Consider the following 18,074-nt stretch of genomic DNA (forward strand, 5'->3'; position numbering starts at 1 on the left):
TCTAGGTGCTTGGCGCAGACCATAAAGAGCCTTGTTTAAACGGTAAACACGGTCTGGATAGTCCGAATCTTCAAAACCAGGAGGTTGTTTCATGAACACTTCTTCATGAAGTTCCCCGTTAAGAACCACACTCTTAGCGTCCATTTGATATACCTTAATTTTCTTGTAGGTTGCATAGGCTAAGAATATTCTTATAGCCTCCAATCTTGCAACAAAAGCAATACCTTAGTGTAATCTACGCCTTCTTGCTGGAGAACACTTGCACGACTATACACACTTTATTCCGAACGATGACCCCACGATCATCCTTTTTGCACTTAAAAACCCATTTAGTCAGGAGAGGTTTCTTAATCTGATCAGGTTTATCAATTATATCCCATACTATTGAGTCAATATTTGACCTAAAAATGATATTAAGGAAGATTGGAATCTTCTCAACCTCTTTAGAAATCGGTAAGTATGGAACCCAGAACACCTGAGATATCAGAGCAGGGTTTTACTTAGCCGGGCATGATATTTTGCCTATCGGGCAGGGTTACCTTCTTGACATCTTCTTTAGTGATAATCCGAGTAGGGTTCACTACATCTAGCAAAGTTGTTCTAGTCGGGTAAGGTTTGCTTTATAAAGTGGAATCTAAGCAACGTTCAACTCAAAGCAAGCTACAGTGTACCGAGCACACTATGGTTGCTTAATAAGTTATCTAACAAATGAGTTGAAGGGATTCTTGAAGAACATTATGGTAGTAGGATCTTTTCGGGCAAAGTCTGATAAGGTCAAGAAGATTGAAGTCTACCCGGTGAGTAGTTTCTTAGGTGAACTACTCTAAGTAAAGTCTACCAGGAGAACTGTACCCGAGCACACTTCAAGGTTACCAAGTCTTAGTAAAGACATAGCATAAAGTCTACTCGGAGAAGATTACTACCACAAGGCCTACTCGGAAGACTTGTTTTACACTTAGTATAGTTCTAAATATGTAATTTGAATATGTATTAATCATTAGGGTTTCTAGATGGAATGACAGCTGTCAAGAGGTAGCAGGCCTATAAATAGAATATTTTAGGGCACGCCTCCGACGGATTTTTGACTTTACACTTTTCAGATAAGATCGAATATTCCTGATTGAGTGTGACGGCTGTCCTAGGTTATCATTGAATATACATTCCGACAAGAAACCCTAATCGATTATCATTTGTATGAATCTATTTATATAAATGGAAATCTTTTGAGTTATTTTTCATGTATGATACCATTTTTAACCTATTAGCAACAAATCTTGTTTGTTTCTGATTATGCCGTTAACAAACAAGAATCTTTCCTTATTTAGCAATCCGTCATTAACCTTCTTGTTGACACAATATGTGTGGGTTATGACATTGTTATTGAGTATTGACTAATTATTCGGGACCGACAAGTGGTATTAGAGCTTATTGAGTGCTGATTTGAAAGATTTGTTGTTGATTGAAGATCTTAAGAAGAAGAATGGCGTAAGCAAAGCATTGTTCCATTGTAGAGTGACGTCAGCTGCTCTGTTCTTCTTTTCCGCCCAGATCTACAAAATCCGGTGTTTTCTTTTCCTTATTTCAATTAAAGTTTACATCTTTGTTATCATTTCATGTTCCAATTGGACTCGATTCATCAGATCTTAAGATTTGATAGACAAATTCTATTATTTTTATTTAAAAACATGACTTTTACTCTGTTTCTGTTTCTGTTTTTCAAACTATCAAAATGGCTGGTCTTGAAGAACAAGAAGTGTCCACTAACAAAATACCTAGACTTTATGGGCAGGAAAACTTCACAAAATGGAAAGTTCTATTTGAAGCGGCTGTGTGCTACAATGATGTAGACATGTGGAAGTCAATCCGAAATGGACCACAAGCCAATGATGATGCAGCTACTGGTGCTCTAAGAGATAGGTTGAGGAAAGTGGATGACAGGGCCTTAGCAATGATAAAGCTAGGACTGCCATGGGAAATACTTACCAAGGTTGCACATCATCCTACCGCAAAGAAAATGTATGATGCAATTCTTTAAACATTTGAAGGAAACACTGAGCTGAAAAACACTAAGAAACAACATATAAAGTAGCAGCTATGGAGGTTCAGATTCAAGGATGGTGAGAGATTGAAGTCCATTCTTGATCGATTTTTGGCAATTGTGAATGACCTTCGAACAACTGATTATGTCATGACTGATTTTTGAACTGAATACCAAGCTGCTCAACTTCAATGACTTGGAAGTGGATGACGTAGTCTGCTTTCTTCAGGCTGCATAAATTGAAATGATTGAAAATGAGATGATCAAAGAAGAAAAACCATGTTTCAATGTTTCTAATGCATTGATTGCACCCATGGGAAACTTTCCTACCAAGAGCCAACAGCCAATTCCCATTATTGAGAAATCAACAGAACATGGTGCTGATACACATAGATCATTTGTTGGAGGTAGCTCAAGTCAATGAAATCAGACAAGGTTTAATGTCCAACTTATTGAATAACATGACACTGCCTAAATGGCAGGTGGACATGTGCCATTCCATGGTGGAAACATTGGTATAGCAAATGACACTCAAGCACTCTTCTCAATGTTCACTGAGTCATATAATGCATTTGTGGCCAAGAACTTAATCCACACAAGTGTCATCAAAGATGATCTGGAACAAATAGATGCTGATGACCTTGAGGATATGGATCTAAATTGGCAGGCTGCAATGCTATCACTGAGAAGCAAAAGGCTATTCAATAGGACTAGTAGATCATTGGTCTCTGGTCCAAATGAAAGGATTGGTTTTGAGAAGTCAAAGGCTATTTGTTACAACTGCCAACAGCCTGGTCATTTTGCTAGAGAGTGTAACCAGCCCAAAAACTCTCAAGATAATCATTTTCAAAGTCAACAGCCAAAAAACCAAATGCAATATCAACAGAATTATCAACAAAATCAGACTAGAAAAAACAACTTAAACAACAACAACAATCCAAACTTCAACCACTTCAACAACAACAACAATCCCAACTTCAACAACTTTCAACAGCCCCAGATGATTCATCAACAAGTTGTTCCTCAAAATCAAAACTACCAAGGAAACCAATTCCCTCAAGCTGCTCAAAAAAACCTCAACAGACCCAATCAAACTCAACCAAGGAATCAAGGGAATGTAGCTGTTGCTACACAATAAGATGGTGATTTTAACTGGAGTAATCATGAAGATGACATCAAAGCTGCTAATGTTGCATTCATGGCAAAGATTTAGAATGAAGCTGGAACATCATCTTCTCAGGTACACTCACCTATTACTGACTTACATGAAACTATTACTGCTTTGAATATGAAAACAGGCAAGCTAGAGGGTTATTGTTTCAGAAAACAAAGCATCATAAATGGGTATGAAGCCAGTGATGTAGTCAATGATGAGAAGATCAGAATTTGAAAGAAGACTGTGTGAGTAGCCATAGAGCTCAACAAAGGTACATTGCTGAAATTGATGGGTTGAAGAAGATGTTAATTGAAGAGAAGGTGAAGAACACAAAGCTAGAAATTGACAATGAATTCTTAAAGAATTTGTCTCCACAGGGAACATATGTGGTATTTTGAACCAAGTTAGTGAGAAAGACAAGTATAAAGCTGTTCCTCCTCCTTTCAACAACAAATTTTTGCCTAAGGTTGACAAAGAAAAGAGGGATGGTTATCTTCAACAGTTTAGAGAAGTATTTCAAGACAAAGAAGAATTTGTTGATTTATATAAAAAGGTTGAAGTAAATGAAGAAGGAGAATATGTTGTGAAGGAACAAGTGAAAGAAGACAAGTCAATTGGAATTCAAGTCTCTGGAGATAACTTTGACTCTAAAGAACTAAATGCTGATGATTTAAGTGATTTGAGTGATCAAATCACTGATGAAGAAATTAAGGCTGCAGAAAGAGGTAAAAAGGTATAAGAAACCATATTCAATTGAAAAGCTACCATACCTACCACCAGTGACTCCAAAGATGAAGAAAATTAATGAAAGGATTAGAAAAGAACATGTGTCCTTTGACATATGTGAAAGATCAAAAGTCTGTTACAATGTAGTTAGACCACCAAGCAAAGCAGTTTTGCAAAGATTTAAGAAAATAACAAGAAGAATGAGATCGAAACCATTGTTTGTGACAATTTCATTCCAGTTTACCCAGTTTTCTCTAGTCATGAAGTATTTGATACTGGGGAAGTGGAAACCATGGATGAGTATGAAGAGAGACAATCAAGGCAAAAAGGAAATCTAGATGAAGAGCCTATGAATATGAAGAAAATTGTGTTTGTCAAGGGAAAGGTTAAAAGAAATGATATCAAGATTGATGAATTTGTTCCTTTCTCAATTGACTTTGATGGACTGAAGAAACAAAAGACACTTGGAGTTGATCCACCAAGGCCAAGTAAAGGTTTAAGAAAGGAGCTGACCATGAAAAATTCAAAGGAAAAGTGTGGTGCAAGAGATGTGATGAGTATGGTCATCACACTGACACATGTAATGAAAGACTCAACTTTAAACCTTTCCATGTTCCAGATGAAAAAAAGTTTGGACAAAAATTTGTTCTCTATAAACTGAAAAAGAATATTTGGGAAAGGGGAAGGTGAGTGAAGATGTGAAAAAGAGTGAATCTGATCAGCCAGCTGAAAAAGAAAGGCAAACTAAATTGAGATGTAAGAAACCAAGTGATAAGCAAAGTAGAAGAAGTCAATCTCCTAAGAAGACTGAGAATGTAAAGAAAAAGAATTTCCGACCATTGAGAATCATTCCAAATATGACACAAAATCAGTTAAGTCTAATGATTCTCAAGAATCTCCAAATAGTGAAAAGAAAAGAAACAGAAGTATTCTTCCTAGAAAGAAACCTTCTGAATTAACTGGAGATGAGAAATTTTTGTCGAAACATGGTTATGAACCTCAAGGTTTTCTATGGAAACCTAAAGTTGAAAAAAAAGAAGAGATAAGTTTGGATGTGAGAGATTTCTCAACCAAAAAGGACTATGTTATTCAAGACTATAACAATGAAGTATCTGAGTGTGAAAGCACAACCTCATTTGTTAAAACTCCAAGAGAGTGTGGATATGAAACTGATGATTCTGATCACATTGAAATTACTCATGAAGATCCTGAACCCATAACACTCACTCCTAGTACTGCCATTGAAAATGAAACTGATGATTTGCAAATTGGAGTAGCTTGCACTTCATCACCAAACTAATCACTTTCTTTGTATTGTGCAGGAACAGTCCACTACACTGAATGAAGTATGGTATTTGGGCAATGGATGTTCTAGGCACATGACATGTGACAAGAGGTCACATGTCAACTATGAAGAGAAGTTTGAGGGACCAGTGGCATTTGGATGTGATGAGAATGGAGGAGAAATTGTTGGAAAAGAAATTTTGAAAAATGGCAAAGTTACTTTTGACAATGTTTTCTATGTTGAAGGACTTCAATACAATCTTTTAAGCATATCTCAGATGTGTGATAAAGGTTACAAATTTGGCTTTGATGATTCTCACTATTTCATCTTAAGGCCTGAGTATATTATTCCACCTGACATGATCATGATGATGACCCCAAGGAATGGAAATTTGTATGAACTGAACATGAAGGATGCTGTTTCTAGGGGTGGCACTTGATTTGTTTCTAAAGCCACTGAAAATGAGTCAAAATTGTGGCATAGGAAAATCTGTCATGCCAATCTGAAGAACATGAATAAGTTAGTCAATGGTGAGCATGTCATTGGCTTACCTACATGAGAGTTTAAATTGGATAACATCTGTATATCATGCCAGAAAGGAAAGAAGCACAAGTCTTCTCACAAGACTAAACTTATCAACTCAATTGATCAATTGCTTGAAATGCTTCACATGGATCTCTTTGGTCCAGAAAGTGTACCAAGCATTGGGAAGAAAAGAACTATCTAGTGATCATTGATGATTATTCAAGATATAGTTGGGTTTATTTTCAAAGTACAAAGGATGAGGCTGCTGAATACATTATGAACTGTGTTGACAGAGTTGAGAATAAATTGAATAAAAGGGTTAAGGTAATAAGAAGTGACAATGGTACTGAGTTCAAAAATGGAGTAATTGACGAATTTTGCAACAATAAAGGAATACTTCAACAATTCTCAGCCCTTAGAACTCCTGAACAGAATGGTGTTGCTGAAAGAAGAAATAGAACAGTCATTGAAGCAGCAAGAACCATGCTTGCTCATGCTAATCTACCTGTCACATTTTGGGCAGAAGCAATTAACACAGCATGCTATGTTCAGAACAGGGTACTGATAATCAAAAGTCACAACAAGACTCCATATGAAATTTTCTATAACAGAAAACCCTACATCAAGTTTTACAAAGCATTTGGATGCAAATGTTCTATGCTGAACACAAAGGATTACATGAACAAGTTTCAAGCTAAATCCTTAGACTGCTTCTTTGTAGGCTATTCTACACATTCAAAGGCCTACAGAGTGTATGTGAAAGATCATTTGGTAGTAATTGAATCCTCATATGTAATTTTCAATGAAAACCAATTCAACATACTTGATGGTGCATCATGGTTATTTGATTTAGAGAAATTGATAAAGTCTTACAAGATCTACCCTGAAGACTATGATGAAACCTTTTTGAAAACCAATGTGTTTGAAGTCAAAACAAAAGGGAGTGGATTTGGAAAAGCTGTGGAAAAAGATTGCAAGAAAAGAAAAGGAATATACATTCATAAAGGACTCCTCTAGGACAGATGTTGATCAAGCTCATAATGACAATCAACTGAACAATGAAAGTCCAGTACAAGATAAAGCAAATGATATTCAAGACAATCAAGAAGTGAAAAATGATCAAGTACAAAATGAGGAGGATCCAAGCAATCAAATTGAAGAAGCAACTGCTACGAATGCAAGATTTCAAGACTTGTTTGAGGAACTGAGATTAGGAAACAATGGTGAATCCACCTCAGGTAAGATTAATGAGGGGACACCAGCAGTTGATGATTCTTCACCTGATTTGAGCATTGAAGATCCAGAACTCAATGAATCAAATCTTGACACAACTGTGTCTACTAATGTGATTATTCATACCCCCAATGTTGAAAAGAATCATCCAGCAGAACACATCATTGGCAATATACATGAATGGGTCACAAGAAGTCACTCTGAAACTGCAAACATTTGCTTATACTCATGCTTTCTATCCCAAATAGAACCAAAGAATATTGTTCAAGCTCTTAGGGACAACAGTTGGGTGCAAGCAATGTAGGAAGAGTTGGCTCAATTTAGAGATCTACAAGTATGGGAACTTGTAGACATGCCTAGAAACAGACATGCCATTGGCACAAAATGGGTGTTCAGAAACAAAAGGGATGAAAGGGGTATAATGATTAAGAACAAAGCCAGACATGTAGCTTTGGGATGCCTACAAGAAGAAGGGATTGAATTTGAGGAAGTCTTTGCACCAGTTGCAAGACTTGAAGCGATAAGAATTTTCTTAGCTTATGCTGCCTCAAAAAATATCAGAGTATTCCAGCTTGATGTCAAATCTGCTTTCCTAAACGGAAAGATAGAAGAGGATATGTATGTTTAACAACCACCAGGTTTTGAGGATCCTATCTATCCTAACAGGGTGTATAAATTGAACATAACCCTGTATGGACTGCATCAGGCTCCTAGAGCTTCAAGAGAGTTAATGACGGAATGCTAAATAAGGAAAGATTCTTGTTTGTTAACGGCAGAATTAGAAAAAACAAGATTTGTTGCTAATAGGTTAATAATGGTAACAGACACGAACAATAACTCAAAAGATTTCAATTTATATAAATAGATTCATACAAATGATAATCGATTAGGGTTTCTAATCGGAATGTATATTCAATGATAACCTAGGACAACCGTCACACTCAATCAGGAATATTCGATCTTATCTGAAAAGTGTAAAGGCAAAAATCCATCGGAGGCGTGCCCTAAAATATTCTATATATAGGCCTGCCACCTCTTAACACCTGTCATTCCTTCTAGAAAACCTAATGATTAATACATATTCAAATTACATATTCAGAACTATACTAAGTGTAAAACAAGTCTTCCGAGTAGGCCTTGTAGCTGTAATATGCTCCGAGTAGACTTTATGCTATACCTTTATTAAGACTTGGTAACCTTGAAGTGTGCTCGGGTACAGTTCTCCGGGTAGACTTTACTTAGAGTAGTTTACCTAAGAAACTACTCACCGGGTAGACATCAATCTTCTTGACCTTATCAGACTTTGATTGAAAATATCCTACTACTAAATTGTTCTTCATGAATCCCTTCAACTCATTTGTTAGATAACTTATTAAGCAACCACAGTGTTCTCGGTACACTATAGCTTTCTCTGAGTTGAACCTTGTTCGGATTCCACTTTATTAAGAAAACCTTGCCCGACTAGAACAACTATGCTAGATGTAGTGAACCCTACTCGTATTATCACTAAAGAAGACTTCAAGAAGGTAACCCTGCCCGATAGGCAAAATATCATGCCCGGCTAACTAAAACCCTGCTCGGATATCTCAGGTGTGCTCGGTTCCATACTTAGTGATTTCAAAGGAGGTTGAGAAGATTTCAATCTTCCATATGATCATTTTTAGGTCAAATCTTGACTCAACAATCTCCCCCTAGATTGGGACACCTCAGCTATCCCAAAACATCTCTAAGGTTACATACACTTAGTCAAAAATACATATTCAATTCGAAATCAAACTTTTAGATATAAAAAGTTAAAATATTACATATTCAAAAATTTGTCCGTAGACATTACAAATTAAACCTTATTCTAAAGATCTTTATCTTCTTCATGCATTATGGGTGGCTTGTCTTCGATTCACAATTACAGTTCCTGCCCTTTGTCTAAAGATTGAAAGGATTTGGTAATGAGTGTGACTTTCTGGAATGTCCAAATCCCTTGTGTCTCTTAGATCTTCATTGTACAAATAGGTCAGGTCTTCATCTCTTCTGATAATTCCCAATATAATTCCATCTGAATTGCGAAGAACATAGTGGCCATCAGTTTCCTTATACTCAATTTCAGTAATGATGCCATTCCTCTGAACAATGTAGTTTGGGCGTGTCATTCTTCTTTCAATACTTATACACGTGTTCATATTTGACAGTGGATTCTTGTCTTTGACTTTCAACTGATAGTTCAACTCAGCACTTCTCATCTTTTTCAACTTTGTAGCTCTTCTTGTCTTATCATGCTTTGTCAACTTCCAGCTTTTCTTCTCCTTTAAAAATGGGAATCCCTTGTCATCTTCATCTTTCAGGTACTTGGATAGTTCATTCTGTTGTCTCCCGACCAACTTGTTTGTGTCATGTTAGTCATATAGATTCAGTGTGGCCATTTTCTCCAATTGTTCTTGAGTGTACTCAGCAAAATCATCTCTCATAATTATGTTTCTCAAATGTTTGCTTTCCATAATCACCTTTAGAGACTGAGAGACTGAGTCAAAGTACAGAGTTCTTGGAAGATCCACTAGTGATTGTGGTCTTGTTGTTCTTTGTGATTCAGCTCTACTTGACTCACCTCTGTGTGTTGTTGGTCGTTGCCTTGATGCAGAAGGCCTGGTTGGTATAGACTTAAATCGGTTTGATGGGCCTTGTGATAGCAAAAGCTTTCATATACATTGATTCAATCAATTCACCAGGATAGTAGATCAGATCAGCAAAGTTTTCACCAGCATCTCTTGCAAGTCTTGTAATCAACTCTGCCATCCTTGGATCTTTCAATAAACCCACAGGCACAAACCTTCCTCCAATGAAACTTCTTTGATTTTCTCCCTCCAAGAGCACCTTTTCCCATTCAGCCTTTTGCATATAAAACATTTCCTTCAATTCATGTTTATCCAATGCATTGAAAGCATTCAAATCCATTCCCTTTTGATTCACCATGACACCCCTCAAAATAATTATCATTTCTTCATTTTCCCATGGAACTATCGGTTCATCCATTGGTTCAGATTTCAATTCCACTGGGATGGGTGTCTCATCATCTTTTTCTTGAAATTGTTCTTTCATTTTCTCACTTAGAGTCCTGATTCTTCGTTTCTTTGTTGGGGGTTCATCTTCATCTTTCTTGGGCTGCACAATTGAGGGTTCATCATTATCAGATTCATCCTCCTCATTTGTAGTTTCATCTACAGCATCGATCTTGGGTTCATCAGGAGTTGGATTCTCAAGGACTTGAACATTTGATAGTCCTTGCACAATTTCATTTGGCCTTAATGTTTGCAAAGGAATTGCCCTAATTGGAATTGTCTCATCATCAGGGTTTCCACAAAATATTTGTTCTGATCATCCCATTTCCCCCTTTTGGCAGATTTTTCATGCTCTGATTGTTCATATGCCCTTTTTCTTCTCATGTAAGTTTTGGCAAACCTGTTAACTTTTTTCTGCAAATTGTTCATGTAATTTGGAAAGTCTTTCCTTCTTTTGCTGAATAGTTTCATCAGATTGACTCACATGTTCCTTTTCTAGCCAAATTTTAGTTGGGTTTTGTCTGATATCATCTTTGACCTGTTCAACCCATTTCTTCTTCAACCATAATCTCCATATTCACATTTGTTGGCTCAGCTATTTCATTTTGTGGCTGATTTTCAGTTTGAAACATGCTTACCACCATAGCTAAGGAATCATCCACTTCCTCAGCTCGATTCAGATTTATCAAAGCCTCAATAACAACTTGATCATCAGCCTCTTCTTCATTAATCACTTTAGCAACATTGGCTTGATCAATCAAGATTTCTTGCTCTGTCAGCTCTTTAGGAGACAAGATCTAGGCAATGATCTCCCTTTCTCTTGTTTCTCTTACCACATTCTCAAATTCTCTTATGGCAGCAGCAGAGGCTTCTTCCTCTTCATCAATCAATCTCTCTTTCACAAGATTTTCCTTAACAGGCTCTTCCTCATAAACCTTTGATTTCCCTTTTTCCATTTTCCTTTTTAAATCTTCTTCACTTTCAGATTACTGATAGTCATCAATTTCCTTCTCTAGTTCCACCAATTCTGCATCATACTCTACCATCTTGGAGCTTTCAGGTAGTTCAATTTATGGTCAGTAAGTGTAAGCTCCTCAGTAGCAGCATTATCATCAATAATCACATCAGTTTGAGCTTCAGTTAGAATGTCAGTCAAAACTTTAGTGGCCACATCAGTGGTAGCCACATTTTCTTCAATGTTCATCTTTTCAACTCTATCTCCTATCTCCTCTTCTCCTCTCACCTCATCATCATCATCATCATCATCATCATCATCTCTCAATACAACATTTATCACTTCATTATTAACATCATAATTTTGCTTTTCTATTTAAGACAAATCTACCTCATAATCATCATCCACTATTCTTCTTTCTTCACTATCCTCATCATCATCATTAGCGTTTAAAATATAAGTCAAACCATCAACATTTCTATCACCTGCCTCCTCCATTTCTACATCATCTGTATTAACAACAACATCATTTGGCTCAATAATATTCTCACCCTGTTTTGGGGCAGCTGAGGTCTTCTCAACTTCCTGCTCCAGAGTTTGAATTTTCATTAGTGCCCGGGCCAACTGTGCTAGTAATTCCACATTCTCCTTAATTACGTCCTCATTTCTTTTCTTCAACTTGGCATTTTCCAGCATTAGGTCCAAATTTCTTTCAAATAGATAGGTTCCAGTAGGAGGGGTTATTGGTGGTGAGGTAGAGAAAGGTTCAGGTTCAGTTTGTTCTTTTCATATGTTGGAGTAATGATTGGGTTTGCATCTTCAATGATGTTTTCACTGGTTGAGGGTAATGGGTTAATGTTTGGTATTAGGAGTGTTCTGGTGTGGGAGATGGTAAATGTTGGTTCTTTTATAGGTTGGGTTGTAATTTCAGATGGGGTTTGGATTGCGGTTTGTGGTGAGGTTCGGTGTAATGATTCATTTAGGTTTAAGGCTAGGATAGGAAGTTGAGTGGGTGTGGGTTGGGTTAGGATAGGGGTAGACTAGGTTGTGGTTATGGGTGGTGAGTGGGATCTTGTTTGAGGTGGTGATAGTGGTGGTGTTTGGTAGGTTTGGTCAATAGGTGAAGGTGGGTGGGGTGGTGTTTGTGGTGTTGAAGTTTGTTCTGCTATAATTTGATGCTCCCCCTGAGGTTGTGCAATGACCTCAAAGTTTGCATCTCCTCCCTCCAAATTGCCAGCATTATCATTATCATTTCAATTATCATCAGAACTCCCATGATCTTCATCACTCTCATCATTACCTCCAGCAACATCCTACTCTTCAGATAATATCACACTCAATTGAGGTATCAGTATATCATCAAACATCAACCAGGGCAAATCTTCATACACCTCCTCTAGATCAAATCTGCTTGTGCTAGCCAGATTCTCTATTCTTTTAAACGTATCTGGATTTTGCAGGAGATGTGTGATTCCAGTAGTTGGTAAGTTCTCCAACTCTTGAATGAAAATTATTTGCAGGAATCTCGGATAAGCCAAAATTTTCTACTTGGTTGGTTTCTCTAAATTTTGAACTAATTCTTCAAATATCATTCTTGAAAAGCTGAAAGGATAGTCAAATAATACTTCAACAGTGGCCTTTGCCAAATTTCTGCTCATGAGGGTCCAAGACCCTTTCCTCGGGGCAAACCCCTATATTATATGGTGAATCAAAAATCTGTAAATGGTTGGGAACATGCCCCTTTAGAATTGCCCATCTTTTGTATTCCCTTGATAACCCATACAATTGACAAAAATTTTGTATAGTTGAGCAGTTGTAAGATGGATTAGATTAGGGTTATCATCATTTAAATGTAGAAACCTCCGAATCACGGCCTCGTACACTCGTATTTCATTGTTGGCAACAGTGGCTTCTATTCTTCGGCCATTCACATCATTCATCAAGGTTGCTGAATTCCATAAATCCAACGAGTTGTTCTGTTAAATTACAGGATTCTTTGTTAGAGCAAACCGGATGTTTTGTGACAATCGTCAATTTCAGGTTAACTCCGTTAACTCAACTCCGTCAATTCAAACTTAAATATTTCTGAATCTATAACGCACACCTCATTACATTTAAACTAGGGTTTAAATGACGCTTGACACTTACTACATGTGTAGTCTTTCGGGAATTGCACCGAAACGCAAACGAGTTGACGCAAACAATTGGTGAATAAACGAAAAACGTCAAAACAATAATTATGTGATAATTATGTGTTGGACTTATGTGTTATGTGATAACATTCTTATAAACATTAACTTAATGTGCTAGAACTAGTTAATTAAGCTAGAAAAGTAACATTTGAAAGTTAAGGGACCAAAGTGTATTATACTATTATTATAAATAATAATCACCAAACCCTAACCTCTACCCCATTCCCAAAACCCGATCGGCAGCCCCCCTAGCCCCCCTTCTTGCGATCGGCCCTCATACACACACATACAATCAAGATTTTTCAAGTTTGATTGAAGATTAAGGTGCTAGGAAGGTATAAACGACTATCCTATGCATCCTTTATACTTAATTTCGATTTTTAATCGGTTAATTACAAACCCTAGATTCCGAAAATTTCATATATTGTGTTCATATGATTTTTGTTTGATTTGATGATGTATTGATGATGATTGATAACTAGAATTGATATTGTTACATGTTAATTGTTGTGTCTTTGATTTTGAGATCAAATAAAACCCTAACCATGTATGTATGGTGTAATTGATGTGCATGGATAGTGGTTATGGTGTCTAGAGTGTCATATGAAAGGATTATGGTCTATAGAGGATTAATATGTTGAATTTTGTTGCAAACAGTTTCTGGACAGATTGGGTTGTTGATGTTCAATTGACTGTATCTTGGTGTAATATGAAAATTGGTTGAGATTATTGATACTACAATAAACTAGGTGGAGTCTAGTTTCTAAAGAATATAAATTTGCAATTTTTGGACGTGTAAAAGTTAACTTTTATGATTTTACAAAAACGTTGTGCAAAGCTGAGTTGTTAGACCTGCTGTTAGGTTGTTTTGTAAATGTTATATCTCATGAACTAAGAGACCAATTGGGTTGGTTCCACTTCTGGAAGTTGACTTGTTGAGTTAGGAAACTAACCCAAGTGGTCTTGCATTTATTGGATTTTTCATTTAACGGAAATTTCAAATAACATTCTGTTGGGCATAAATTTGACTGTTATGAGTTTGCTGTAATGATTTGATTATTGTGAGAAACCTATGTGGAATAAAAATATAATAAAATATGTTCTGGAAACCTAAGACATACATGCTTTTGTGATGATTTTTGGTAAATTAATTGAGATGCCATGATCGGTGGAATAGACTAGTTTTTCAAGTAGAATTCTGTCAATAAGAAAATTAGCTGCTGAATTTTGTAAAAGTTGCATGAAACATGGTAATTGCTAATTGATTGTCGTGTTTTGTCCAAATTGGCCTTGCGGGGAATAATTGCTAGTTAATTGTTATAATTTGACCAAATTGCCCCTGCGGGGAATAGTTGCTAGTGATGTACATTATTAATACATGACACGTAAATAATTGTTCACACATGTATCGTATCACAAATGTACTTGTTAAGTCACACACGATTCACAAAAAAACACGAAACATCTTGTGCTTAGGAATTATGTGCCGGGTCTAGAGACTCAATATTAGTTCCGATACTTAGAAAATCTCCTTGTTGTTTTAGAACGCTAGAGAGAGTTTTCTGTGACGCGCATCACTTGGTGATTTATTTTGGGAATTCTTCGCAAACAGTGAGTTCACTTACCCCTCTAAACTGTTTTCAAACGCTTTTCACTTGGGGAGATAACATACTCCGAAAACACATTTATGATTTTGTTAGTATAAATTATATATCACTTGTAAAGACTAAATGGCAAACGCAATAACTAAAGTCCTTCATTAACATCGAACCGTTTAAAATTAGATAATAGCGAGTCATTGTTGAGTAGTACTACTGGGTTTGACAAACCCCACCCAACGCTAAACTCGACTGGAGGTCGAGTGGGTGTAATCTTGGCTAAACACATACCATGGTCGGGATAGACCTGGTGGCAAGGCAAATGATAAACAGTCAGCTTCGGTGTCGAACACTTAGTAATACTTGTTTTATAGGCTAGCTACCTATAGATATATAATTGATTTAACACTATCTGGTAACGCAAAACGCTGAACGCAAAACGCTAAACGCTTTATTTTATATAAACTTGTGAACTCACCAACCTCGTGTTGACACTTTTATTATGTTATTCTCAGGTAGCCGAGGCGGGCGCGCGGTATAGGATCATGCATGGTTTTTGAACATTCTGATATGCAAACATGTTTTTAACTATTATTACTTGGGTTTTTAAGTCGTCCTGCGTGACGCAACTTTTGTCTTTTGGTTTTTACGCTTCCGCACTTAATTTCATTTAAACGTTTTTATGGTTTGATTATAACTAATGATTTCGATCCTGTTAGTTCACACCCTCTAACGGTAAAACTCCGTTAGTGGATTTCGAGGGTGTGACAGATTGGTATCAGAGCCATTGGTTATAGCGAACTAGAAATTGCATGCATACTAGACTATAACCGCGACGACCCATTAGTTATAATGATACGCACTGCATATGTTTGTGTAGTCTTTGTTATCTTATCTCTTTACCTCTTTCACTCATACGCGCGCGCATACACGGCTTACCTGTAGGGATGTCGATGCCACCATCATCACCATCCGATCCGATGACTCATGCTCATGGGAAGGAACTGCGGTTGCCCACCTCATCGCCACCTCGTGTAGTCCCGGGACTCGAAGCTCCTACACCGAAGAGGTATCGCTTATCCGGAGGCATGTACGAAAACGAAGTTAGTTGGGATTGGTACCCTAATATGATCAGGTGTATGGTCTATCGTGAACAAGTTCCCCCGCTACCTCACCCTAACCATCCTGCTTACCCCAACAACCTACCACCCATAACCGAACCTGTAAAGCGTGTGATCGCTGCTGTTGTTTCTTGTTTGGAGCGTGACGTGGGTTACATGCGCTATTCGAGAGCTAACATTTTCGGACTGTTAAAAGATGGAACCGAGACTAAGGAGGAAATTGCCCGCATGACAGCGGCCATGAAGGAGATGCAACAGGCTAGCGACCAACAGATGAAAATTATGAGAAGGATGCAAGCCGAGATGATAGACTTGCAAGAGCAACTCCAAGTAGCAAGGACTCAAACCGAGATAGCTTTAGAGCGTTGCGATGTCTTACAAATGCAAATTGCTCAGAACGCAGCAGAACCTGAGGCAGAGCCTGAGGCAGAGCCTGAAGAAGATCCCGAAGAGGAACCTGAGGAGGATCTCGAGGAAGATCCCGAGGAGGAACCCGAAGAAGAACCGGAGGAAGAACCGGCTGAGGAGGAGGCACACTCAGAGGTGTCCTCAGAAGATGACATCTAAGGATGATAACACCTAGATGGAGGGGTTGTCTCCATCCAAACTATTATTTTCTATGATTTTAAGGATTGGTTTTAAATACTTTGTAGCGAATACAATGGTTTTAATCATGAATTATTATTTGGATTAATATATGGTTGTGATGTGATGTTTGTTCCTTATTTCTTTCTTACCTATCTTTTATTACATGTATGGTGTGTTTCATATGAAAGAAAAATTCATGTTTAACATTTTATGCTGTGATTCTAGGAAATGGCAGGAAGAAATGCTGGACACGGACGTGGTAACATTAACTTGACTGCAGCAGAACTCCAAACTCTGCTGAACGACCACGCGGCGGCCGCTCTAGCCGCACATGTTCAGAACCAAGCTGGAGGTCCAATTGGAACGTGTACCTTCAAAAATTACCTTGACTGCAAGCCCAGTACGTTTAAGGGCACTGAGGGAGCTATAGGCTTCCTGCGTTGGGCTGAGAAGGTCGAATCGGCGTTTGAGATGTGTAATTGTCCCCCTGCTAGTAGGGTCAAATTTGCTGCTGGAACACTTGAAGATTCTGCCCTCACTTGGTGGAATTCAAACGTGCAGATCCTTGGATTGGAACTGGCTAACGCTATGAACTGGGAGGAGTTCAAGAACATGATGCGAGAAGAGTACTGTCATAGAGAGGAGATTGCAAAGTTGGAATCCGAGTTTTGGTCTTTGAAGATGGTGGGTTCCGAAATCGAAGCCTACACCACCCGTTCTCACGAGTTAGCTGTGATGTGTCCACGGATGGTAGAACCGCCGAGTAAAAGGATTGAAATGTATATTGATGGGTTGGCACCGCAAATTCAGGGCATGGTAACTTCTTCCAGACCAACCACGATTCAACAAGCGATTTGGTTGGCTCACAAACTAACGGATCAAGCAGTGACCCAAGGTGCGCTACCACCAAGGGGTTCAACCACTAAAGCCCGTGACAACCCGAGTACTGACAACAACAGCAACAACAACCCGAGCAGCAGAAAGAGAAAGTTTGACAACACCAGATCCTCATCCTCGAACCCCCCACAGCAACAACATTACCGCAAGCCCGAATTCACTCGGGGCTTCAACAATCAGGGTTACAATAACAATAACAATAACAACGGTGGCGGGCAGGGTTCGAGCGGATATGATGGGAAATATCCGAAGTGCAACAGGTGCAATTATCATCATGCTGGCCCTTGTGACCGTGTCAAGTGTCTGAGATGCGGAAAGATGGGTCACCAGGCAAAGGATTGTAGAGGAGACCTTGCGGCAAAGGGTGCTCCTAAACCACCTATGACGACGAAGGGATGTTTCGAATGTGGGCAGGAGGGTCATTTCAGGAAAGATTGTCCCAAGCTGAAATAGAACGACAACAATGGAGGTAATAGAAGTGGCAGTGGTGGTGGAAACAATGGTAAAGGAAGAGCTTTTGTTATTGGGTCGGGTCAAGCCCGCAATGATCCGTACGTGGTGACTGGTAAGTTCCCTGTGAACGATTGTTTTTCTTCTGTATTGTTTGACACTGGAGCTGATAGGAGTTTTGTGTCGAAAGCCTTTAGTCAACTCTTAGACTTAACTCCAACCCCGTTAGATGCTAAGTTTCCAGTAGAATTAGCCGACGG

Source organism: Bidens hawaiensis, unplaced genomic scaffold, assembly GCF_021521415.1.
Source record: "Bidens hawaiensis isolate Kalapana, Puna unplaced genomic scaffold, B.hawaiensis_p1.1 tig00000599_1, whole genome shotgun sequence".
Classification (NCBI taxonomy): Eukaryota; Viridiplantae; Streptophyta; class Magnoliopsida; order Asterales; family Asteraceae; genus Bidens; species Bidens hawaiensis.